Here is a 25,946-nt window from a genome sequence, read left to right on the forward strand (position 1 = left end):
TGCTGAACCCAATGATTAAGATGATATCTGTGTATTTCTGTTGACATATATGTACTGTGGCAGCATATTCTGTGTGGGGCAGGAGGGATCCGCACAAACAGAGAAGAAAATAAGTTTGGGAACACACCTACAGGCTGCCATTTGCAGCCCAGGTGAGGCTGGAGGACAGTCATACAGTCCAGGTGGGACTGCAGTTGGAGACCAGTGTGGGCTTGGAAGCCACTGGCGGCTAGGAACCGGGGTTCAGACCTACAGGAGGTAGAGAGAACCCTAAAACTCTACAGATATAGGGCCAGATGTACTATGCCTTGAAAAGTGATAAATTGCACGGTGGTAAAGTACCAACAAACAGTTAGGAGATGATTGGCTGACCCACCCTGTAACATGGCAGTTAGGAGCTGATTGGTTGGAACTTTATCACCGTGAAATTTATCACTTTTCTTCCCCTGGGAGTTAAACTGCAACTGTGAAGCTTTAGCAGGCCACCCAGCCAGCCAAAGACCAGGGCGGAGCCTGTGTTATCCTGTAGGAAGCAGGACTGAGACTGTATATAGTAGCAGCTGTGGCAGCCCAAAGCCAGAGACCAAGCTGTGTTACTTTGCAGGAAACAGAGTGTAAAGGTCCATACACACTGGGTGTTTTTGCCCAGCGTGTATGCACAGCGATGATCGCTGACATCGCTGGGCTGAAAAGTGCTCAGTGCATACACACTGAGCACTTTTCCCCCCTGCCCAGCGATGTCAGCAGGGGTGAGCGGCTTTCCATAGCAGGACGCTATGGAAAGCCCGCTTACCCCGCTGTTCATCTACTGGTAATACCAGTAGATGAACGGCGGCCACCAGCGATGAAGTGGGAGCGCGCATCAGCGCTCATCGCTTGTCCATACACACTGGGCAGCTTTGAGCTGAAAGCAGCTCAACACACCAAAATTGAGCTGCTTTCAGCTCAAAATCGCCCAGTGTGTATGGGTCTCAAGTCTTTTGTGAGAGACTTTGTTTGAAGATTAGCAGCTCACTTATAATGAAAGCTCAAGTGAGATAGTTACCCTGAATGGGGGCTAGGCCAGTGGTTCCCAAACTTTTTTGAATAAATGACCTCTACGCCAAAAGTTTCATACTGAGAAATGTAAAAATAAATATTAAAGTTAGTTAAAGTATATGTCATCCTTAGGTTCAATTATAGGGTGAGGGACAAAATTCACTTTTGTCCACATATTTTATGACTGGCAGCCACAAGCACTGGTTTTGCCTTTTACATTGACCATAAAATTGGTCCTGGACCACCAAACCAAGGCACCCCTTAGGGTGCCACAATACATAGCTTGGGAACTACTGGGCTAGGCTGTTTGTTGTTTTATTTCTGTTTATTTATGCTGACAGTAATGGGGGGTACACACAGGGCAACTTGTATGCTAAGGGATGTTGTTAGCACAGATCGCTCGGCACACATCGCTATACACACAGCGATGAAGAAGAAGTCTAAAGGACGAAACGCGTTGGGATTTTCCTCTATGACCTCCTGCTTACTAAGCTAAGAACCTCCTTTATTTAAATATACACTGCTCAAAAAAATAAAGGGAACACTTAAACAACACAATGTAACTCCAAGTCAATCACACTTCTGTGAAATCAAACTGTCCACTTAGGAAGCAACACTGATTGACAATCAATTTCACATGCTGTTGTGCAAATGGAATAGACAACAGGTGGAAATTATAGGCAATTAGCAAGCCACCCCCTATAAAGGAGTTTTTCTGCAGGTGGCGACCACAGACCACTTCTCAGCTCCTATGCTTTCTGGCTGATGTTTTGGTCACTTTTGAAAGCTGGCGGTGCTTTCACTCTAGTGGTAGCATGAGACGGAGTCTACAACCCACACAAGTGGCTCAGGTAGTGCAGCTCATCCAGGATGGCACATCAATGCGAGCTGTGGCAAGAAGGTTTGCGGAGTCTGTCAGCGTAGTGTCCAGAGCATGGAGGCGCTACCAGGAGACAGGCCAGTACATCAGGAGACGTGGAGGAGGCCGTAGGAGGGCAACAACCCAGCAGCAGGACCGCTACCTCCGCCTTTGTGCAAGGAGGAACAGGAGGAGCACTGCCAGAGCCCTGCAAAATGACCTCCAGCAAGCCACAAATGTGCATGTGTCTACTCAAACGATCAGAAACAGACTCCATGAGGGTGGTATGAGGGCCCGACGTCCACAGGTGGGGGTTGTGCTTACAGCCCAAAACCTTCAGGACGTTTGGCATTTGCCAGAGAACACCAAGATTGGCAAATTCACTACTGGCGCCCTGTGCTCTTCACAGATGAAAGCAGGTTCTCACTGAGCACATGTGACAGACGTGACAGAGTCTGGAGACGCCAAGGAGAACGTTCTGCTGCCTGCAACATCCTCCAGCATGACCGGTTTGGCAGTGGGTCAGTAATGGTGTGGGGTGGCATTTCTTTGGGGGCCACACAGCCCTCCATGTGCTCGCCAGAGGTAGCCTGACTGCCATTAGGTACCGAGATGAGATCCTCAGACCCCTTGTGAGACCATATGCTGGTGCGGTTGGCCCTGGGTTTCTCCTAATGCAAGACAAGGCTAGACCTCATGTGGCTGGAGTGTGTCAGCAGTTCCTGCAAGACGAAGGCATTGATGCTATGGACTGGCCCGCTCGTTCCCCAGACCTGAATCCAATTGAGCACATCTGGGACATCATGTGTTTCTCCATCCACCAACGCCACGTTGCACCACAGATTGTCCAGGAGTTGGCGGATGCTTTAGTCCAGGTCTGGGAGGAGATCCCTCAGGAGACCATCCGCCACCTCATCGGGAGCATGCCCAGGCGTTGTAGGGAGGTCATACAGGCACATGGAGGCCACACACACTACTGAGCCTCATTTTGACTTGTTTTAAGGACATTACATCAACGTTGGATCAGCCTGTAGTGTTTTTCCACTTTAATTTTGAGTGCGACTCCAAATCCAGACCTCCATGGGCTAATAAATTTGATTTCCATTGATAATTGTTGTGTGATTTTGTTGTCAGCACATTGAACTATGTAAAGAATGATAAAGCCTAATATTTATCCTATATTAAACACTATAAAAGGTTAAGAGACACAGTACGCAATTGGCGTATGGGGTACCGTAAGGGTACGCACTTAGCGTAGCATACGCTCGGCCGTGATCGAGACGCACATGCGGCACGCTCGCTCACAGCTTAATGCGTGGTGTCGAGCACGCTATAGGCGAGCGACAACCGTAATGCTACGCTATCAGCGTAGCGGACGCTCGAGACCACGAGGAGATCATGAGCGGCGCTGACGCTCACAAGATGACAATCAGTAAACCTTGAATGTAACACACAGAAAGGATACCCTTATACTGTAAATCTTGTACTGAAACACTGTAGCGATATAACGCTGTTTAACCTAGTTAACACTAAAGCTGATTGAGCGATCGTGATCGCTCCTATTACCCACTGCAATGTAATGAACACACGATACCGTGCTAAGGATCCAACACCTTTACTAACGAGCTTTTAGTTATATCGAAAAGAGAAACAGTTAACAAGTCATACACTACAGGCTAACACATAATTCTAACAGAATATCTAGACAGAAATATACGCAAATAGTAAACAATCGCAAATACAAATACATAGACTAAGAATGAATGGCTAACATTACACGGGTAACAAAGTGGCAACAGAGAAACATACCATACGGGGAACACTCGCAGGCGCAACCGGAATCCAGTCCTCCAATTATCAGCGATAACTGTTGAAGAGAGAGTACTGGCCGGTCTGGGGACAGTGACCCTTATATACACAACATACAGTGTACTTCAAAGGGCCCTACAACCTTATTGTTCATTGGACACAGGAATGTCTCTCTGCACTATATCAAAAGGTCATAGGTTAGTTTGAACAGGTGGGCTGTGACTATTTCAAACAGCTCAGGTGGGTGGGAATCTCCGGATTCCCGCCGCATGGATAATGAACTGCAAATATAGAATATGTCCAGAAACTACTAAGGGTCATAACTACACGCAGGAGCGATTAATCTTTACCTAACCAACACCGGATTATTGCTATTAAAATACTCTTCGGTTAGGTACCAGACACCACTGTTCAACCTTAAACAGACCCTTTGTACCACGCAAAGAGGGATTCCCAAGTCCGTGAACAAGTCACATTAAACAAACTTACAGTTATTACTAAAGGGAACATTACCTATAAAACATGCTATTTGGTTCTATCATTAAACGATTGAGTCGCCCGCTAGACGCACACAAAGTCTACCGTAAATGCACATACCACGCGCTCGAGCGCATGGCAGAGGCGCCATGGGCGGCTGCGAGTATCCGCACGCACGGGAGAGAATGTGCACGTGCAGCAGGCACGCGCATGAGGTGAATATATGGCAACGTGCAGCGTGATATTTTTCTGACTTTGACAGTCCACCCTTTGGCAGTCACCAATAACTGCCACTTCCTAAAACAGTTCAAAAAGAGAAAAATATATGTCATGTATAATACATTTCTATGATTGGGTAAGGGAGAAGAGAAGAAGGTGGAAAAAAGGTATGACCTAGTGAGATAGTAGAAGCATGTATGTATGAGTCCATGTTTGAGGGGTCATGTATCATCGTGCCGTACGTGTTTTAAATCAAACTTCGAGGTATTGCGAAGTATACATTTGAATTCCTTCTTATCCCGTGGTACGGGTCTGTGGATGGGCTGTCAAACTTTACCGAGCTCTTTTCGGCTTTTGGTTGCAACAAAATGGGGGAGCACATTTTAGTTGATGATACATGAATGGGGGGGATATGTGAGTGCTGATATCTGTGCCTATATTCCCTATCGACTATGTGTGTCATTACCTGAAGGTTGTAGAGATGAAGATAAGAAGCAATTATGGTAAATGCAGTCGTAAACTATGTGAGTTTAATGTACATTTGCCGATTGAGGTCTTGTCTGATGTCTTGTCTCGATGTACATGTTGACTGTAGTCTCCTTGGGCTTTTGCCAAAATGCGAGCAAAAGCTTTCTCAATGTCCATAGACTTACAAAAGTGTTGGGCTATCGTAGAATTTTAAAATCACTAGGGATATTGGGGGTCTATGGCATTGTCCATCAATGGTCTGTGTAAAAGGTTGTCAAATTCTTCTTCCAAGCGGATGTCTTTGTACCTTGGAGGAAAACAAAGGAGAAACGGGTGAAAGAAACGGACCGTGGAATCACATTTTCATCACAACATTGTCTCTATTGTTGGGTCATAAATTAAATTAGTCGTTGTTGTTGCAGTATCTTCACTTCTTAAGCTCATCACTCGGGCATTACGTTTATACTTCGTTAAAACCCGAACGCATCTAAATATCAGACCGACCAATATGATGACACCCAGAATACACAAAAGAAATTTCCCTACATCCATGATAATACCTTGGGCCCATTCTCCTAAACCAGAGAACCAATTTCGTGGGTTCAACCATGACACCCAACTGGTCAGCTCATTACCCACAGCAGCAAGGGTGAGATTGTGTTTCCTTCGGAACTCCCATTTTAATTGCAAGATGTCATCCATCTTTTGGTCTATGACCTCGGCTGGGTCCTCCGTGCTGTTTGTAATATACGTGCAGCACTTTATTCCATACTGAGTCGCTAGGGTAACACAATACCCGCCTGTCACAGCCGTGAGATAATTGAGAATCATCCTATGCTGAACCAGTTCTGTTTTGTAGGCTTGTAACTCTCTCCCAGTATACCTGAATGTGTCATCATACATTTCAGTGATATTGTCTAATAAATTTGCAAGCGCAGATATATATTTATAATTTATCACTCCTCTGGCGGTACGAGTGATATCTAACGCGATTAGGAATTGAATCCCGGTGGATTCATGGATCAGGTCAGAAGCCGGATGCTCTGTTCTTTCTATCATGTGCCGTTTAACGATGTGTTCGTAATGAGTGTGAGTATAAGGAGCTGGGGCACTGCGGTGAATATCTTTCATTTTGGTATGTGATAAAGTCATTACCTCCGGCAGTACTTTTCCAATATAACATAACCCTTCTGAGTTTGGGGCAAGCCACTTATACGCCTTCCTCCCGCATATGAAGTATGCATCATCGGGGAGAACATATGGGACGGAGTAGGACATTACCATATTACAAATTTTCCATGTGAACTCTCCTAGCCCTAATTCTTCCATCTGTTTAGTACACGTATCAGTTTGTACGATCTGTGCACAGTATCCTGGTGATACTTCTCCAACTCGCATGGTCCTACTTCCTAGGGTATACCTATATCGGAAATATCTTCCACTACCGGCTATGTGGCGTATAAGTTCTGTATCTGTAGGCATTCTATCGGCTCTATATGAAAAGGTCATGGTTTTGTTATTCCATGACACTTCACAATTTCCCGGTTTTCGGGGATTGGAAATGTTAAAACACACTAAGGACCTATCCACATGATATTGGTGGAGCTTCAAACTAGGAGGACTAGAGATATTAAACCTCTTGTCCACCGGCCTCCCACCACTTAACTCAAGTACCTCCCCTATCGTTAAAGGAAATGGTACTAGTCCTGACTTGCTGTGACCTTGAGGTACTTGAGAGCATACCCAACAGTCTGTTTGGTTTAACACCTTACCCACTAATGAGTGATAGTCACCCAATGGATGCCGGTCCATGTTAATGTTAAAACTGGACTGACATTTCTTGATGCACCCATCCTCAACTAAGTTATCACAATGCCTACAGATGCAGTTTTCTTCAGCTAACAATCCTTCACAATTCCTTCTATTGTCAATGCTACCAGATCGTTTTCTGATACTCGCCTTTACTCGTGATTATGTTGTTCTTGGAAATCTACGCCTCCATCTCTGTCATCAGAACCCATTCCAGAACCTCTCTCGACCTCCATGGTACTCTCGCCGGAACAGACTGCTCTGGTCAACATCATGGTCAACAGGAAAATCCGGATCACAGTCTCTTGGGGCAAGTCCATCTTATAGGAGGAAATGGAGAAAAATGAGAAGGGGGAAATAAATAATTGAGGGAGATGGGATGGGAAGTGGAGAAAAACAATTAAAGGGAACAGGGGATCGACAACTGCCTCCGATCTTATTATTCTCAATGCTCAGGTGCCGTTTCACTCTTCCTGAAACAAACACTCCAGTAAAACAACTTCCTCTACCGTCTGTTCTTTATCACGAGACCTCTCTGGATCCGCAACCTTCTTACAATGGGACGAATGAACCCAAGTCTCTCTCTCGGCAACCTTCAATGCTGTCGTGCTAATCAATAAGACTTGGTATGGTCCTTCCCATCTGTCAATAAGGCAACCTGAGCGTAGAAAATTCCGTATCATTACATAATCCCCAGGTTCAATGTCATGACAATTACTATCTGGCAGATCAGGAATCACCAACTTCAAATTGTCATTCTGTTTCCTTAGCTGTTTACTCATCTTAACCAGGTATTTTACAGTCACTTCATTGTTACACTTCAAATCATCCTGAGGGTTAATCATAACATGTGGTTGTCGACCGAACAGAATTTCAAAGGGGGACAGATTAAGAGGGGACCTGGGAGTGGTTCTGATGCTGTATAATACAATGGGCAAAGCTTCTGGCCATGTCAATCCTGTTTCTGCCATAACTTTGCTCAATTTATTTTTAATAGTGCTGTTCACTCTTTCTACCTTCGCACTCGCCTGAGTGTGCAGCTTACTATCAATTCCCATCAACTTACACATTCCTTGAAAGACATCACCTGTAAAATGGGTACCCCTATCACTTTCAATTATTCTAGGGATACCGTATCTACACACACATTCCTGCACAATTTTCTTAGCAGTAAACATAGCGGTATTTGTGGCCGCAGGAAATGCTTCGACCCAATTTGAAAACACATCTATACAAACTAGTACATACTTCAAATTTCGACAAGGGGGTAATTGTATGAAATCAATTTGTATTACCTGAAAAGGGCCGCCTGTAGGTGGGATATGAGATGGTTCTGTTGGTATTGCCTTTCCGATATTCTTCCTCAAGCAGGTGAGGCATGTCATTGCCCTTTTTCCCGCATGGGAAGAGAATCCTGGGGCGCACCAATATGCTCTTACCAACTTGCACATCCCTTCCTTGCCTAGATGAGTCAGCCCATGTGCTGCTTCCGCTAAACTTGGAAGGTATGCTCTGGGTGCCACTGGTTTACCCTGCCCATCTGTCCAGAGTCCTGAGGACTCCTGGCCATATCCTTTTGCCCTCCAAACTGCCTTTTCCTGTGTGGAACACAAATTTTGCATTTCACACAATTTCTGTGTGTTGACGGTATTAAATACCATCAGTTGTGTGGTGTCTGTCTGTCTGGGGGTACCAGCTGCTAACTTAGCAGCTTCGTCTGCTCGGCTGTTACCAAGTGATACCGGGTCTTGGCTATATGTGTGTGCTTTACACTTGATAACAGCCACTCTGTCGGGTTCCTGTATCGCTGTTAGAAGCCTTTTGATGTGAGCTGCATGCGCTACCGGTGTACCAGGTGCCGTCATGAAATTTCTGAGGCGCCATAGGGCTCCGAAATCATGGACTACCCCGAAGGCGTATCTAGAATCGGTATAGATATTGGCTGATTTGCCCTTAGCCAATTCACATGCTCTGGTTAGGGCAACCAGTTCAGCAACCTGGGCTGAGTGAGGTGGGCCTAGCGGTTCTGCTTCTATGGTGCCTTGGTCATCTACGACTGCATATCCAGTACACAAGTCTCCCGAGTCCGTCTGTCTGTGACAACTACCGTCAGTGTAGAAAGTAAAATCTACATCTTCCAGTGGGTTGTCATTGATGTCAGGCCTTGCCGTGAAATTTTGGGTCAAATATTCCATACAATCATGCATGTCTTTTCCTATACTAAATCCTCCTTCACCATTACTCTCATCCTCCACCCTTTGTGCCTGTCCAGGCACACCTGGGAGACACGTTGCAGGATTTAATGCGCTGCATCTCTTTATGGTGATGTTTACGGGGGCCATCAATGCCAATTCCCATCTTGTAAACCGCGCTGATGAGACGTGTCTGGTTTGAGCCGAATTTAGCAAGGCTGACACTGCATGCGGTGTATGGATTGTGAGGTTGTGTCCTAGCACTACATCTTCGCTTTTTGTTACTAGCAATGCTATCGCAGCAACACTTCGCAAGCATGTGGGAAGGGATCGCGCTACCGTATCTAGCTGAGCGCTGTAGTATGCTACCGGCCTGCTGGCATCACCGTGCTTTTGGGTTAGGACGCCTGCCGCGTAACCAGCACTTTCTGTTCCGTACAGCTCAAAGGGTTTCCCATAGTCAGGCATACCTAATGCCGGTGCCTGTGTTAGGCACTGTTTAAGTCTCTCAAATGCCATCTCGGATTCGTCTGTGTGCGAAATCCGATCAGGTTTGCTTGATGAGACCATCTCCTGCAAAGGTAAGGCCAGTATGGAAAAACCTGGGATCCAGTTACGGCAATACCCACACATTCCTAAAAACATTCTAATCTGTTGCTGGGTTTGTGGCAGGGTCATGTCACGAATTGCTTGAATTCTATCAGCGGTAAGGTGTCTCAGTCCTTGTGTTAGACAGTGTCCCAAATACTTCACACGGGTCTGGCATAATTGCAACTTGTCTTTGGAAACCTTGTGTCCTGTGTCTGAAAGATGAAACAGGAGCTGTTTCGTATCTCTCAGGGACGCTTCCAGTGAATCTGAACACAGTAGTAAATCGTCCACGTACTGGATCAATACTGATCCACTCTCTGGTTGGAAAGACTGTAAACAATCATGCAGAGCTTGTGAGAAAATACTTGGACTGTCTATGAAACCTTGTGGTAAGCGAGTCCATGTATATTGGACTCCTCTGTATGTGAATGCAAATGAGTATTGACTGTCAGTGTGCAGAGGTACCGAGAAGAAAGCGGAGCAGAGGTCAATTACAGTGAAAAATTTGGCAGTGGGAGGGATTTGCATTAGGATGACAGCTGGATTAGGCACTACGGGGAATTGACTCTCAACTATTTTATTGATCCCTCTTAGATCCTGCACTAATCTATAACCCCTCCCCCCACTCTTTTTAACAGGGAAGATGGGACTATTGGCAGTGCTGGACGTCCTTACCAGAATGCCCTGTTGTAGCAAGCGCTCTATTACAGTGTAAACTCCTAACTCCACCTCTGGCTTCAGAGGGTACTGTGGGATTTTTGGAGCTATCCTACCATCTTTTACTTGCACAACTACTGGGGCTACATTTGCCATCAATCCAGTGTCTTGTCCATCTTTGGTCCAAAGTTACTCCGGTATCTGGGAAATCATTTCTTCTACCTTGGACGGACACCTATTTACAACAACAGTGTGTGACATTAATCTTGTTGGGGAGTCTAACATATCTTGTGCTTCCTGAGCGTGGTTTTTGGGTATGTCCAAGAACACACCCTCAGGAGTACAATATATGACGCATCCCATTTTGCACAGTAAATCTCTCCCTAAGAGATTAGTCGGAGCCGATGCAGCCAGCAGAAAAGAATGCTTGGTATGCAAAGGCCCTATCGTAACCTCTGTTGGTTTGCTTAAAGGGTATTGTCGTACTACTCCTGTTACTCCCATGGCTGGAATTGTTTTACCAGTGGTTCTCATGCCCACGGTCGAATTTATCACTGACTTGGCCGCCCCCGTATCTACAAGGAAATTTAGAGATTTACCAGCTACATCAATTGTAACCTCGGGTTCACTTCCAAGGCTCGCAATCAATTTCACTGGCTGCAGATTACAGGTGTGACCATACCCCTATGGTGCGTGGTGACCTCCCTGCATTGCAGTGGCAGCTATTACCTGTGAAGGGGGTAAATGGGTATTATCAGAGACTTGCCAGTCTCTTTTTGGGGGATACCTTCTTGTTTCCCCTGCGTGTGGCTCATAACTCCGTCTCTGCGGTCCTTGATCCCAATTTCGTTTGTCATGTCGTTGTCTAGGGTTTTTATGTGCATTATGTGAGTTATTTGTACAGTTACGTGCAAAATGTCCTTCCCTGTTACAATTGTAACATTTTACCACATGCGGCTTACCACCAGGGGTCTGTGATCGGGACTGAGGCGGCCTTGTTGTAAGGGCCTGGATACTTATTGCCATCAGTCTATCACTTTGTGACTCCCTGCGTCTTGTGATGTTCCTGTCGTGCCCAGCAGCAGTCTCTCTTAAGGCGGCCACCGACATACCTCTCCAGTTAGGTTGAGTAGTTTGTACTCTACTCCTTAATACCTCCTTTAAACCGTCCATCAAGACGGACACCGCTACCTCTCTATGGTGTATATTTGCCTCAATGTCCACGATCCCAGTATATTTAGCCATTTCCTCCAATGCTCTGTGGAAATAGTCAGGGGCAGTTTCCCCTTCCATTTGTTTAATGGAGAATATTTTGTTCCATTTTACTACAGCTGGGAAGTATATTCCCAACTGCAGATTGATTCTGGTTACATAGTCTTGATTATATTCATCCGTAAGGGGTACCTCCTCATCTAATTTACAGTCGGCTATAAACTTTATGGGGTCAATACTAGAGGGCAGACATGCCCGCAGTAGTGTCCGCCAATCTTTGTTGTTAGGTTCAGTGGAGTTACCTAGGTCCTTAATGAACCTCTGACATGCGGCTAAATCTTTTCTGGGATCAGGAAATTCAGACAAAATTGTTCTTAATTCTGCTCGAGACCAGGGACAGTGCATTGCAATATTCCTAATGGGTGTGGCTCCATTTGTGTCAGTCTTACCATTGGGGACCGTTATTACTCTAACAGGGTTAATATTAATTACTTCACTCTGGTTTGATTCTTCAGTGTATGGTGCAATAGTTTCAGCATATTGTACAGTGCCGTACTTACCTGTAGACACAACCTCACCTGTCCCTGAGCTATGGGCTTTAGATGCCAATCTTACTGGTTGGGCGATGCCCACTGAAGTATCGCTTATGGTGGCCGCTAGAGAGAGAGCTGAAATCGTAGTGGGCTCATCTTCTTGGTCGTATTCCTGGGGGAAGTTTAACATAGGATACAACTTGCATGGGTTAGCGTTAGTATCAACATTTGCATTAACTTTTATCTTAACCTTTTCACTACTACATTGATTAAGTGCACTCTTATCGTACACCCGCATGTCATTCTCTGCAGCCACTTTGTCCCCTACTATATATGGTGGTGGTGCCGTTGCTACTAGATTTCTACCAGGATTTGGAATTGCTTTCTGAGCTAATTCCTGTTGTATTTCACTTTCCTGTTGCCATATCTGTAAACAATCATAATGTCTAATCCTCTGCTTTGCAGATTTTATTAGACCTATCCTTTTTCTTAGATTCTGCAATACATCAGGGTTCAGACTGCCTACCCGGGGAAACTGTTCCCCATCATCCTCTGTCATACGTTCCCATTCTTTGCATAATACTGTGTGTGTGATCCGTATTTTTCACACATTATATACCGTGCGGACCCTTTGGGCCAGCAACTACCAACGTGAACCCTTGTTGGACGTCCCTTCTTTGAACAACTGGCCCCCATCGTTTGCAGATATTGCTGTCTTAGCTAATTCTTACAAACAGACCAACTTGCCCGCGGTAAGGCGACGGTGAAAGTTCAACTAGTGCCTTCACTCACTTCCGTCCTGTAACCTCTATTTACTGGGGCGCGTGGGAGTATGCTACCCTCCCCAGTAAGTATTGGTTGTTAGAGATTTCCTGAGTGAACAGCGAAACTCCCTTAAAATAACAAACACCTACACAAATCACGTTAGAATGTACAAATAGCGTTTATGATCCCACAGTAAATTTTTAATGGGTATCAAGGTAACAAACTAATGCACACAATTACGTGCGGTACAGTCGCACTGCGTATAAGTAACTATTACTTATCCGCCTTACGACCAGCGGAATCGATTGTTTAGGCTGCGAAACCTTCAGCCGGAGCTTTAACTTGACTATATGGGTGCTACGCCAAACCCCCGGGGCTGCGCTTAAATACCTCGCAGTCCTTTTGTCTGCGGAAACTACTTGCTCCTTTACCTTATACAATGTTAACGCGGGTGAGTTAGTCCCACGCCACCAAGTGTCCACTCACCTGATGTGGTCTCCGACGGGATCCCGATTTGTGGGTTCACAAAAATAATACCTTAAGTTCCACACTCACTCCTACTCACTCATATACACACTGATCTTTTTCTGTACAGAAATTCCTTTCATATAGGTAGGGGTCTAATCCCTGGGTTTTGCAGTAGAAAAAGGTTTTCTTTTAACTAATACTTTTTGGAAAAACTGAACAACCGTGTGCTATTATCAGGTGGCTGTACTATACCGCCCACCCTAAACAAGGTTATTGTGTGATTTGAGTCTCAGTGGGCGTATCCGTACGCTCCGTTGCGTAAAACGCGCCACGTGCGTATGCCTTTGTGTCACGTACGTGATCTCGCACGTTGTCCGAGACACGTATGCACAAAGTGCAGATATGCCCACAGCGACACAATCAACACGCTTCTATCAATGTAAACGATATTCAACTATGATCGCTTACCGTACACCACACAGTATTTGCTATGCTGTGTGCGTGTCCTTTACAATTATTCCCTTAAAAATTATCCTATTTAATCTCAACTAAATAGCACCAGATTTCTTCAGCACGTGTCTAATAATCAATTCTAATGGCAACAAGAAAGTGAGCTGCAACAATGTAGATGTGTGCGTGCATGTGTGTGTGCGTATGCAAAAACAGAAATAATACAGTTTTTTAAAGATAATAGCGTATTGTTCTTACCTCTGGTTCCGGATTCCTTCAGCACTCCTTACTAAGCGAAGCGGACGCTTATCTGGTCAGCACTACGAGGGATACCACCTTCCCGCCCTTTGCTGACCGATAATGTCTGCTAAAGTTACCTAGTGCAGATATGTGAAGAGCGGAGGAGCCCACAATTGATAAAGCCTAATATTTATCCTATATTAAACACTATAAAAGGTTAAGAGACACAGTACGCAATTGGCGTATGGGGTACCGTAAGGGTACGCACTTAGCGTAGCATACGCTCGGCCGTGATCGAGACGCACATGCGGCACGCTCGCTCACAGCTTAATGCGTGGTGTCGAGCACGCTATAGGCGAGCGACAACCGTAATGCTACGCTATCAGCGTAGCGGACGCTCGAGACCACGAGGAGATCACGAGCGGCGCTGACGCTCACAAGATGACAATCAGTAAACCTTGAATGTAACACACAGAAAGGATACCCTTATACTGTAAATCTTGTACTGAAACACTGTAGCGATATAACGCTGTTTAACCTAGTTAACACTAAAGCTGATTGAGCGATCGTGATCGCTCCTATTACCCACTGCAATGTAATGAACACACGATACCGTGCTAAGGATCCAACACCTTTACTAACGAGCTTTTAGTTATATCGAAAAGAGAAACAGTTAACAAGTCATATACTACAGGCTAACATATAATTCTAACAGGATATCTAGACAGAAATATACGCAAATAGTAAACAATCGCAAATACAAATACATAGACTAAGAATGAATGGCTAACATTACACGGGTAACAAAGTGGCAACAGAGAAACATACCATACGGGGAACACTCGCAGGCGCAACCGGAATCCAGTCCTCCAATTATCAGCGATAACTGTTGAAGAGAGAGTACTGGCCGGTCTGGGGACAGTGACCCTTATATACACAACATACAGTGTACTTCAAAGGGCCCTACAACCTTATTGTTCATTGGACTATATCACTATATCAAAAGGTCATAGGTTAGTTTGAACAGGTGGGCTGTGACTATTTCAAACAGCTCAGGTGGGTGGGAATCTCCGGATTCCCGCCGCATGGATAATGAACTGCAAATATAGAATATGTCCAGAAACTACTAAGGGTCATAACTACACGCAGGAGTGATTAATCTTCACCTAACCAACACCGGATTATTGCTATTAAAATACTCTTCGGTTAGGTACCAGACACCACTGTTCAACCTTAAACAGACCCTTTGTACCACGCAAAGAGGGATTCCCAAGTCCGTGAACAAGTCACATTAAACAAACTTACAGTTATTACTAAAGGGAACATTACCTATAAAACATGCTATTTGGTTCTATCATTAAACGATTGAGTCGCCCGCTAGACGCACACAAAGTCTACCGTAAATGCACATACCACGCGCTCGAGCGCATGGCCGAGGCGCCATGGGCGGCTGCGAGTATCCGCACGCACGGGAGAGAATGTGCACGTGCAGCAGGCACGCGCATGAGGTGAATATATGGCAACGTGCAGCGTGATATTTTTCTGACTTTGACAAGAACAAAGTATTTAATAAGAATATTTCATTCATTCAGATCTAGGATGTGTTATTTTAGTGTTCCCTTTATTTTTTTGAGCAGTGTATTTTTTACATCTCGATTTTTATTCAAGTTTTTTATTAATATACGTAATTAACTGCTATTTATTCATGCTTTTATAACAATTGTTAAATTAACTCTAAAATAAAATTCCCCTTTCATATTCTGAAAAAAACTGTTGTTTTTTTTAAAGAATAATTTTTTGTCCTGCTTATTAGAGCTACAAACAGGTTGAGTATCCCTTATCCAAAATGCTTGGGACCAGAGGTATTTTGGATATGGGATTTTTCCGTATTTTGGAATAACTGCATACCATAATGAGATATCATGGTGATGGGACCTAAATCTAAGCACAGAATGCATGTTTCATATACACCTTATACACACAGCCTGAGGGTAATTGTAGCCAATATTTTTTATTACTTTGTGCATTAAACAAAGTTTGTGTACATTGAGCACTCACTCAAAGTTCTTATTGAGCACTCACTCAAAGTCCGTATTTCGGAATATTCCGTATTTCGGAATATTTGAATATGGGATACTCAACCTGTACTAGCATATAGACACCATTGCTCGCCTGATCCCCTATCGCCTTTTTTTTAATTGTTTCTTACAGTATCTTAACCAATACTGTGTACTTAAGGGTCAGCTGACCCCTATATCATTTAGGAGTATCACTTAAAACAAAAAATATCTCTTTTGGTAGTACAGGTGGTCATCATCACAAGTGGCGCCGCTTTCTTTTGGTTATATATATATATATATATATATATATATATATGTGTGTGTATATGTGTATATATATATATATATATATATATATAGTGTGCGTGTATATAATATATATATTTTCCAGCATGGAGTATTTACCAATACAATGTTTCCCCTATAGTATCTGTCTTCAAGTGACACATTGTGATTTATTTGTAATCTTGTATATCATTTGTATTTATGTTCTGTATATTAAAGGTTATATATCATATATTTAATACTGCTAGAACCATCGCATACCTCCCAAAAGCGAGACAATCTTGTTTTTCTGAGACTGTCCTGCTGTCCCACCTGCGGGTCACGGTGTCCCATGGTTGAGTGCGTGTTTGTGTGTGGGGAGGGGGGTGGGGGAGTTGAGAGACCCTCTGCTAAGCAGAGTAGCAAGTGACAGGATCCTCCCCACTGCGGGACACTGCGGCCCATGGTTGGGACAGCGAGACAGTCCCAATAAACGGGACTGTCTTGTGAAAATCGGGACAAATGGGAGATATGCATGCTGGTTACAGTTCCTGCGGCAGCGCGCAACATGCCCTTCATAAGTTTCAGCTCCAGGCACAAATGGACCTTAATCTGGCACTGGAGCCGTCAGTAGCGACGCGGCTATGGTGTATACACACGGAGCGATGTGTGCTTAATTTATAAGCAATCTAGTTAGATTGCTTAAAAATTAAGCAAAAATCGCTTCGTGTGTACCCCACTTAGCGGATGATTTTTTCCCCCCCCCCGAAAACTGCTCAGAAATTGTCGGGTTTTTTTATGAGTGAATTAGGTGAAGAACATGAATTTAGCCCTATCCAAAATGATTTTAGTTTAAAAAGAAAAAGAAAAAAACAATAAAAAAGGAAAAAAATATATTTGTATACATTTTTTTTAAAAGCTCCCCCCCGCCCCAACATGGAAACATTGATTGGGAACATTGCGACCATTGAAGAAATCGCGACCATCGCTGCTTTCATTTTGAAAGCCGGGACAACCTCTCCAGGTACACAGGGTGGGACGTGGGAGTAAAGGGGGGGGGGGGATTAATTTATACTTCCCCAGCGGCTGCTATTGTCTGCAGCCGCTGGAAGGGGTTGTCCTGCCGTGTTGTCCGATCAGCAGTGATCGGCAGCACAGCAATGAGTAGAGTGCAGGAAGGCAGCTGGACCTTCCGGTCCCTCTGACAGCAGCAGCGGAGGGTAGTTTGCCTTCCCTGCCGCTGCTAACACAGTTTATCTGACTGGTCGCATCCTGTGCGACCAGGTCAGATAAAGCACTTGCAGGCACGGTCGCATCTGATGTGACCATGCCAGGCAAGCGGTTAAAGCACTTCATTTATTTCGTTATCTGAAAACCTGTCTGTGGATCCTAATTTAGCCCTTATACCAGGCCAAATCAATCTGTGGCTCTCCAAACTACAAGTCACAGCATATCCTGCCACAGTTTTGCTATTAGAGAATGCTAAAACTGTGTCAGGGCATGCTGGGATGTGTAGTTTCACAACAGCTGGAGCGCCACAGGTTCTCCAGGCCTGCCTTAGACACCACCAAAATACACCCATCTTCCAGCTAATTACCACAGATTTAGTGCTTGTGAAAGGAACCAAGGGGAATTTTTAAATCTACCTACCTGTCATACACTGTTTCAGATTAACTCAGTCTGTAATTTATGTTTATAATGTAGTGGTTGGTTTAATATCAGCAGCCTTGTGATAAGTTATCAACTGTATATGACTTGTTTACTGTATAAATAGCTATGTATGTCATCCAATGCATTAATATCCTTGGATGAAGTGCTTTATCGAGTCTTGCTTACCCAAGTACTTTTAAAGCACATTTACTGATGTCTATTATCTGCACTGCCCTCTATCTGACAGGTATTTATGCCTTTATGTAAAGTGTAAATGTGTAAAGATATAACTTGTTATCATCATCTAGCTGAACCATAGCAAAAGGTAAACCAATGTATAGTAGTTTAGGATAAATTCCTGGCACTTAAGTATGAAAATAGTTGCCAATTTACTGTAGGTTATACTCTAATAACCAGAAGTAGCAAAACAAAGAAAAAAAAAAGCCAGATAGATTTACTAATGCTAAGTAGGTGGATAAATGTACTAACCAATATACAAAATGAAAAAGTACTTCATTTGGAAGTCTTGGTCTGTCCCTGTAGTGCTCCCAGGAATTATCAACATTTATAGATTGTATTCAAGACATATGGAGACATAACGGATAAGCGCATAAGAAACCTAGGGCCTAATTCAGACCTGATCGACGATGTGTGAAAAAACGCACACATCTACGATCAAAATCTTTGACATGCGGGGAGACGCCCGGCACAGGGCTAGTCCGCCCTGCATGCCTGGCCCTACCCCCTCCCCTGCAGACGCGTGAAAGCATCACACAGCAGTGATGCTTTCGCACCCACCGAGTGGCTCCTGGCCTATGCAGCCTAGCTGTGAAGGCAGGTGGCTACCCGCCATGCTTTTGGCCGCAGTGGCTACGTGTGATGTCACGCAGCTGCCGTGGCCTGCCCCGCAAACGGTCTGGACCGCACCCCGAAAATGCCGCCGCAACATCATTGACATGTCCCGCGACCGCCTCTGCCTGTCAGGCAGAAGCAATCGCACCAGTGAGATGCCTTTGCACCTCACTGTGTGAGCATGCGCTGTGCAGCTGCTGCGAGTGCACACACAGCACAGGGATTCAGCCTGCGTTCGCTGAATTAGGCCCACAGTCCGGGATGTAATGGGAGCTGATGACTGCAAAATGTCCGATGTTTTCAGACACTTTTGGCTCTAAAGTAGAGGGCCCGTTAAAAAGTTGGATCCAGATGTTGTGCCCATGTTAAGTATATAACTAGGCCGATGTAATGGAATTTGATATTGCAAGTCGGGCAACCAGCTCTAAAACTTTTAAAGAATTTAGAGGGTTTTTTTTGTTTTTTGTTTTTCTCTGACGTCCTAGTTGATGCTGGGAACTCCGTAAGGACCATGGGGAATAGCGGGCTCCGAAGGAGGCTGGGCACTCTAGAAAGATTTATGACTACCTGGTGTGCACTGGCTCCTCCCACTATGACCCTCCTCCAAGCCTCAGTTAGATCTTGTGCCCGGCCGAGGTTGGATGCACACTAGGGGCTCTCCTGAGCCCTTAGAAAGAAAGTATAGATTTAGGTTTTTTATTTTCAGTGAGACCTGCTGGCAACAGGCTCACTGCAGCGAGGGACTAAGGGGAGAAGAAGCGAACTCACCTGCTTGCAGCCGGATTGGGCTTCTTAGGCTACTGGACACCATTAGCTCCAGAGGGATCGACCGCAGGCCCAGTCCTTGGTGTTCGGTCCCGGAGCCGCGCCGCCGTCCCCCTTACAGAGCCAGAAGCAAGAAGAGGTCCGGAAAAACGGCGGCAGAAGACATCAGTCTTCACCAAGGTAGCGCACAGCACTGCAGCTGTGCGCCATTGCTCCTCATACACACTTCACACTCCGGTCACTGAGGGTGCAGGGCGCTTTGGGGGGGCGCCCTGAGCAGCAATAAAAACACCTTGGCTGGCAAAAATACCACAATATATAGCCCCAGAGGCTATATATGTGGTAAATACCCCTGCCAGAATCCAGAAAAAAGCGGGAGAATAGGCCGCGGAAAAGGGGCGGAGCTATCTCCCTCAGACACACTGGCGCCATTTTCTCTTCACAGTGCAACTGGAAGAAAGCTCCCCAGGCTCTCCCCTGTAGTTTTCAGGCTCAAAGGGTAAAAAAGAGAGGGGGGCACTAAATTTAGGCGCAATATTGTATATACAAGCAGCTATGGGGGAAAATTCACTCAGTTATAGTGTTAATCCCCTCATTATATAGCGCTCTGGTGTGTGCTGGCATACTCTCTCTCTGTCTCCCCAAAGGGCTTTGTGGGTCCTGTCCTCAGTCAGAGCATTCCCTGTGTGTGTGCGGTGTGTCGGTACAGCTGTGTCGACATGTTTGAGGAGGAGGCTTATATAGTGACGGAGCAGATGCCGATAAATGTGATGTTGCCCCCTGTGGGGCCGACACCAGAGTGGATGGTTAGGTAAAAGGTATTAACCGACAGTGTCAACTCCTTACATAAAAGGGTGGATGACGTAACAGCTGTGGGACAGCCGGCTTCTCAGCCCGTGCCTGCCCAGGCGTCTCAAAGGCCATCAGGGGCTCAAAAACGCCCGCTCATTCAGATGGCAGACACAGATGTCGACACGGAGTCTGACTCCAGTGTCGACAAGGTTGAGACATATACACAATCCACTAGGAACATCCGTGACTTGATCCCGGCAATAAAAATAATGTGTTACACATTTCTGACATTAACCTCTAAAAATGGGGTTTTTATGTTTGGGGAGAAAAAGCAGGCAGTGTTTTGTTCCCCCATCAGATGAATGAATGAAGTGTGTGAAAAGCGTGGGTTCCCCCTGATAAGGAACTGGTAATTTCTAAAAAGTTACTGATGGCGTGTACCTTTTCCCGCCAGAGGATAAGTTACGCTGGGAGATATCCCCTAGGGTGGATAAGGCGCTCACACGGTTGTCAAAATAGGTGGCACTGCCGTTTTAGGAACGGCCACTTTGAAGGTACCTGTTGATAAAAAGCAGGAGGCTATCCTGAAGTCTGTATTTACACACTCAGGTACTAGACTGAAACCTGCAGAGCGTGCTGCTGCAGCGTGGTCGGTGACCCTGTCAAACATACTAGTTTGCTAACATGAGAACATATTAAAGACGTCGTCTTATATATGAGGGATGCACAGAGGGATATTTTGCCGGCTGGCATCCAAAATGAATGTAATGTCCATTCTGTCAGGAGGGTATTAGAGACCTGTCACTGGACAGGTGATGCTGACCTTAAAAGGCGCATAGAGATTCTGCCTTATAAGGGTGAGGAATTATTTGGGGATGGTCTCTGGGACCTCGTATCCGCAGCAACAGCTGGGAAGAAATATTTTTACCTCAGTTTTCCTCACAGACTAAGAAAGCACTGTATTATCAGGTACAGTCCTTTCGGCTTCAGAAAAGCAAGCGGGTCAAAGGCGCTTCCTTTCTGTACAAAGACAAGGGAAGAGGGAAAAAGCTGCACCAGTCAGCCTGTTCCCAGAATCATAATTCTTCTCTCGCTTCCTCTGAGTCCACAGCATGACGCGGGGGCTCCACAGGTGTAGCCAGGTACGGTGGGGGGCCGTCTCAAAAGTTTCAGCGATCAGTGGGCTCGCTCACAGGTGGATCCCTGTTTCATTCAAGTAGTATTTCAGGGGTACAAGCTGGAATTCGAGATGTCTTCCCCCCGCCGTTTCCTCAAATATGCCTTGCCGACAACTCCCTCAGGCAGGGAGGCTGTGCTAGAGGCAATTAATAAGCTGTATTCCCAGCAGGTAATACTTAAGGTGCCCCTACTTCAACAAGGACGGGGTTACTATTCCACAAGGTTGGGGTACCGAAACCGCATGGTTCGGTGTGACCCTTCTTTATATTTAAAATCCTTGAACACATGCATAAAAAAATTCAAGTTCAAGATGGAATCGCTCAGGGCGGTTATTGCAAGCCTGGACGAGGGGGATTACATGGTATCCCGGGACATCAAGGATGCTTACCTGCATGTCCCTATTTACTATCCTCGTCAGGAGTACCTCAGATTTGTGGTACAGGATTACCATTACCAAGTCCAGACTCTGCCGTTTGGACTGTACATGGCACCGAGGGTGTTACCAAGGTAATGGCCGGAATGATGATACTCCTTCGAAAAAGGGGAGTTTTAATTATCCCGTACTTGGACAATCTCCTTATAAGGGCGAGGTCCAAGGAGCAGTTGCTAGTCGGGGTAGCACTATTTTGGAAAGTGCTGCAACAGCACGGTTGGATTCTAAACAGTCCAGAGTCACAGCTGGTTCCTACGACACGTCTACTGTTCCTGGGGATGGTTCTGGACACAGACCAGAAATAAGTGTTTCTCCCGGTGGAGAAAGCCAAGGAGCTGTCATCTCTAGTCAGAGACCTCCTGAAGCCAAAACAGTTATCGGTGCATCATTGCACGCGAGTCCTGGGAAAAATGTTAGCTTCCTACGAAGCAATCCCATTCGGCAGGTTCCATGCAAGAACTTTTTAAGGGGACCTGTTGGACAAGTGGTCCGGGTCGCATCTTCAGATGCATTAGGCTGATAACCCTGTCTCCAAGGACCAGGGTATCTCTACTGTAGTGGCTGCAGAGTGCCCATCTTCAAGAGGGCCGCAGGTTCGACATACAGGACTAGGTCCTAGTGACCATGGATGCCAGCCTTTGAGGCTGGGGGGCAGTCACACAGGGAAGAAACTTCCAGGGACTTTGGTCAAGTCAGGTGACTTCCCTACATAAATATTCTGGAACAGAGGGCCATTTACAATGCCCTGAGTCTGGCAAGGCCTCTGCTTCAAAACCAGCCGGTCCTGATTCAATCAGGCAACATCACGGCAGTCGCCCATGTAAACCAACAGGGCGGCACAGGAAGCAGGATGGCGATGGCAGAAGCCACAAGGATTCTCCGATGGGCGGAAAATCATGTGTTAGCACTGTCAGCAGTGTTCATTCCCGGAGTGGACAACTGGGAAGCAGATCTTCTCAGCAGACACGACTTCCACCCGAGAGTGTGGGGACTTCCTCCAGAAGTCTTCCAAAGAATTGTACACCATTGGGAAAGGCCACAGGTGGACATGAAGGCGTCCCGCCTCAACAAAAAGCTATAAAAGATATTGCGCCAGGTCAAGGGACCTTCAGGCGATAGCTGTGGACGCTCTGGTAACGCCGTGGGTGTACCAGTCGTTTTATGTGTTCCCCCCTCTGCCTCTCATACCAAAGGTACTGAGAATAATAAGAAGGCGAGGAGTAAGAACGATACTCGTGGTTCCGGATTGGCCAAGAAGAGCCTGGTACCCAGAACTTCAAGAAAATGTATCAGAGGACCCATGGCCTCTGCCGCTCAGACAGGACCTGCTGCAGCAGGGGCCCTGTCTGTTCCAAGACTTACCGCGGCTACGTTTTGATGGCATGGCGGTTGAACGCCGGATCCTAAAGGAAAAGGGCATTCCGGAGGAAGTCATTCCTACGCTGATTCAAGCCAGGAAAGATGTAACAGCAAAACATTATCACCGCATATGGCGGAAATATGTTGCTTGGTGTGAGGCCAAAAAAGGCCCCAACAGAGGAATTTCAACTAGGTCGTTTTCTGCATTTCCTACAAGCAGGAGTGTCTATGGGCCTAAAATTAGGCTCCATTAAGATACAGATCTCGGCTCTGTCGATTTTCTTCCAGAAAGCATTAGCTTCAGTACCTGAAGTTCAGACATTGTAAAAGGAGTGCTGCATATTCAGCCCCCGGTTGTGCCTCCAGTGGCACCTTGGGATCTCAACGTGGTGTTGAGTTTCTTAAAATCACATTGGTTTGAACCACTAAAAACCGTGGATCTAAAATATCTCACTTTGAAAGTGGTCATGTTATTGGCCTTGGTTTCGGCCAGGCGTGTATCAGAATTGGCGGCTTTGTCATATAAAAGTCCTTATCTGATTTTCCATATGGATAGGGCAGAATTGAGGACTCGTCCCCAGTTTCTCCCTAAGGTGGTATCAGCTTTTCACTTGAACCAACCTATTGTGGTGCCTGCGGCTACTAGGGACTTGGAGGATTCCAAGTTACTGGACGTAGTCAGGGCCTTGAAAAATTATGTTTCCAGGACGGCTAGAGTCAGAAAAATTGACTCGCTACTTATCCTGTATGCACCCAACAGGCTGGGTGCTCCTGCTTCTAAGCAGACTATCGCTCGCTGGATCTGTGACACGATTCAGCAGGCGCATTCTGCGGCTGGACTGCCGCATCTTAAATCAGTGAAAGCCCATTCCACAGGGAAGGTGGGCTCATCTTGGGCGGCTGCCCGAGGGGTCTCGGCTTTACAACTTTGCCGAGCTGTTACTTGGTCAGGGGCAAACACGTTTGCAAAATTCTACAAAATTGATACCCTGGCTGAGGAGGACCTGGAGTTCTCTCATTCGGTGCTGCAGAGTCACCCGCACTCTCCCGCCCGTTTGGGAGCTTTGGTATAATCCCCATGGTCCTTACGGAGTTCCCAGCATCCACTAGGACGTCAGAGAAAATAAGAATTTACTCACCGGTAATTCTATTTCTCGTAGTCCGTAGTGGATGCTGGGCGCCCATCCCAAGTGCGGATTGTCTGCAATACTTGTAAATAGTTATTGTTAACTAAAGGGTTATTGTTGAGCCATCTGTTGAGAGGCTCAGTTGTTTTCATACTGTCAAACTGGATATAGTATCACGAGTTGTACGGTGTGATTGGTGTGGCTGGTAAGAGTCTTACCCGGGATTCTAAATCCTTCCTTATTATGTCAGCTCGTCCGGGCACAGTGTCCTAACTGAGGCTTGGAGGAGGGTCATAGTGGGAGGAGCCAGTGCACACCAGGTAGTCATAAATCTTTCTAGAGTGCCCAGCCTCCTTCGGAGCCCGCTATTCCCCATGGTCCTTACGGAGTTCCCAGCATCTACTACGGACTACGAGAAATAGAATTACCGGTGAGTAAATTCTTATTTTTTTGCCGAGTTGGTTATGAAAATGTTGGAAATTAATTATAAATACACTTTTCAAGCACACTTGCAATAAATAAACACTTTTTTAAATATATTTTGAAACAAAAATACTTTGATTTCTAAAAATAGTCAGTGTAGTGTACATGTCATTTTTCCACATTTTGCAGAGGAAAATGCGTTTGACACACAAAGAGATGTGTTTGGATGTACAAGCAGCTCCCGCTGTTTAAAATGATATGCAGCATGCCTATGTTCCGTGTGTAATAGCAACTGTATTTGCATACAAAATTTTATGCTACTGTGTATTCCAGCCAAACACAACTCTGTACAGTCGGAATTACACACAGATTATAGCCATGCTGCATATCACTGTGTGTTGCTTAAATCATGGGACTTTTGGGGCAGGTGTGTAACTTTTTATGACATTGTGGTCCTCCAATACTAAAAGACGCATTTCGGTTGGTCCGAAAATATTGGACGTTTTGTAGTCTAAATACTGCAACACCTCTGATCCAATGCACTGAAGCCGGGAAATACAGTAGACGCGCGCTATTACATTGCCCGAGTTCCGGGAAATAGACGCACATTTGTAATGTCAGATGTGGTGCGATAATTTCCCAGCCGGCATTATCTGCTCCCATTACCTCCAGGCCGTTGTGTAATATGGCACACAAAATGTATTATTTCCAATAAAAAATTACCACAATACAATAAAAAGATCAAGCAAGTTGGAGGTTTACCAGATTAATTTGTCAAGCGGGCCTTGTAAATATTATCGAGATGAAGGCTACTGGAACCCCTCTCTGGGCCTTCTAGCTTACTGATTACTACAGTAGATGCCTTATGCTCTTGGTTAGATATAAAACTTTTGCCACTGCTACTTTTACATAGTGCTGTATGTCTTCAGTACCATGGACAGGGCACATCTGTATATGGGTTTCCCCCCCTTTAAATAACAGTTTCCAATTATTGGTTGCAGATGCTGAAGACAATTTGTTATTTTGACTGTAGACAATAAATTAAATGTCGGACCTTTATTCCTATAGGTATTACAGCTCTTATCAGTCTAGTACTTTGAAACCCTAATAGCCCAGATAACACACCAGCAATAAATTGATAAAGAAAACATCATCACGTTGCCCCATTTTGTGCCTATTATTTGAACTTACATTTCCTGATCTGTAAAAGAATGACCATATAAGTATTAAATAGTTGCATAAATTGTACTGAAAT

The 25,946-nt window shown here is 45.4% G+C and overlaps 1 protein-coding gene across 4 annotated transcripts in view; it reads left to right on the plus strand.

Moving 5' to 3' along the window:
- CAMK1D (calcium/calmodulin dependent protein kinase ID) overlaps window positions 1-25,946 on the plus strand; it is a 571,288-nt gene that overhangs the window by 256,054 nt on the left and 289,288 nt on the right. The gene's annotated exons all lie outside the window — the stretch shown is intronic.

This window comes from Pseudophryne corroboree, chromosome 6 (genome assembly GCF_028390025.1).
Source record: "Pseudophryne corroboree isolate aPseCor3 chromosome 6, aPseCor3.hap2, whole genome shotgun sequence".
NCBI classification, from domain to species: domain Eukaryota; kingdom Metazoa; phylum Chordata; class Amphibia; order Anura; family Myobatrachidae; genus Pseudophryne; species Pseudophryne corroboree.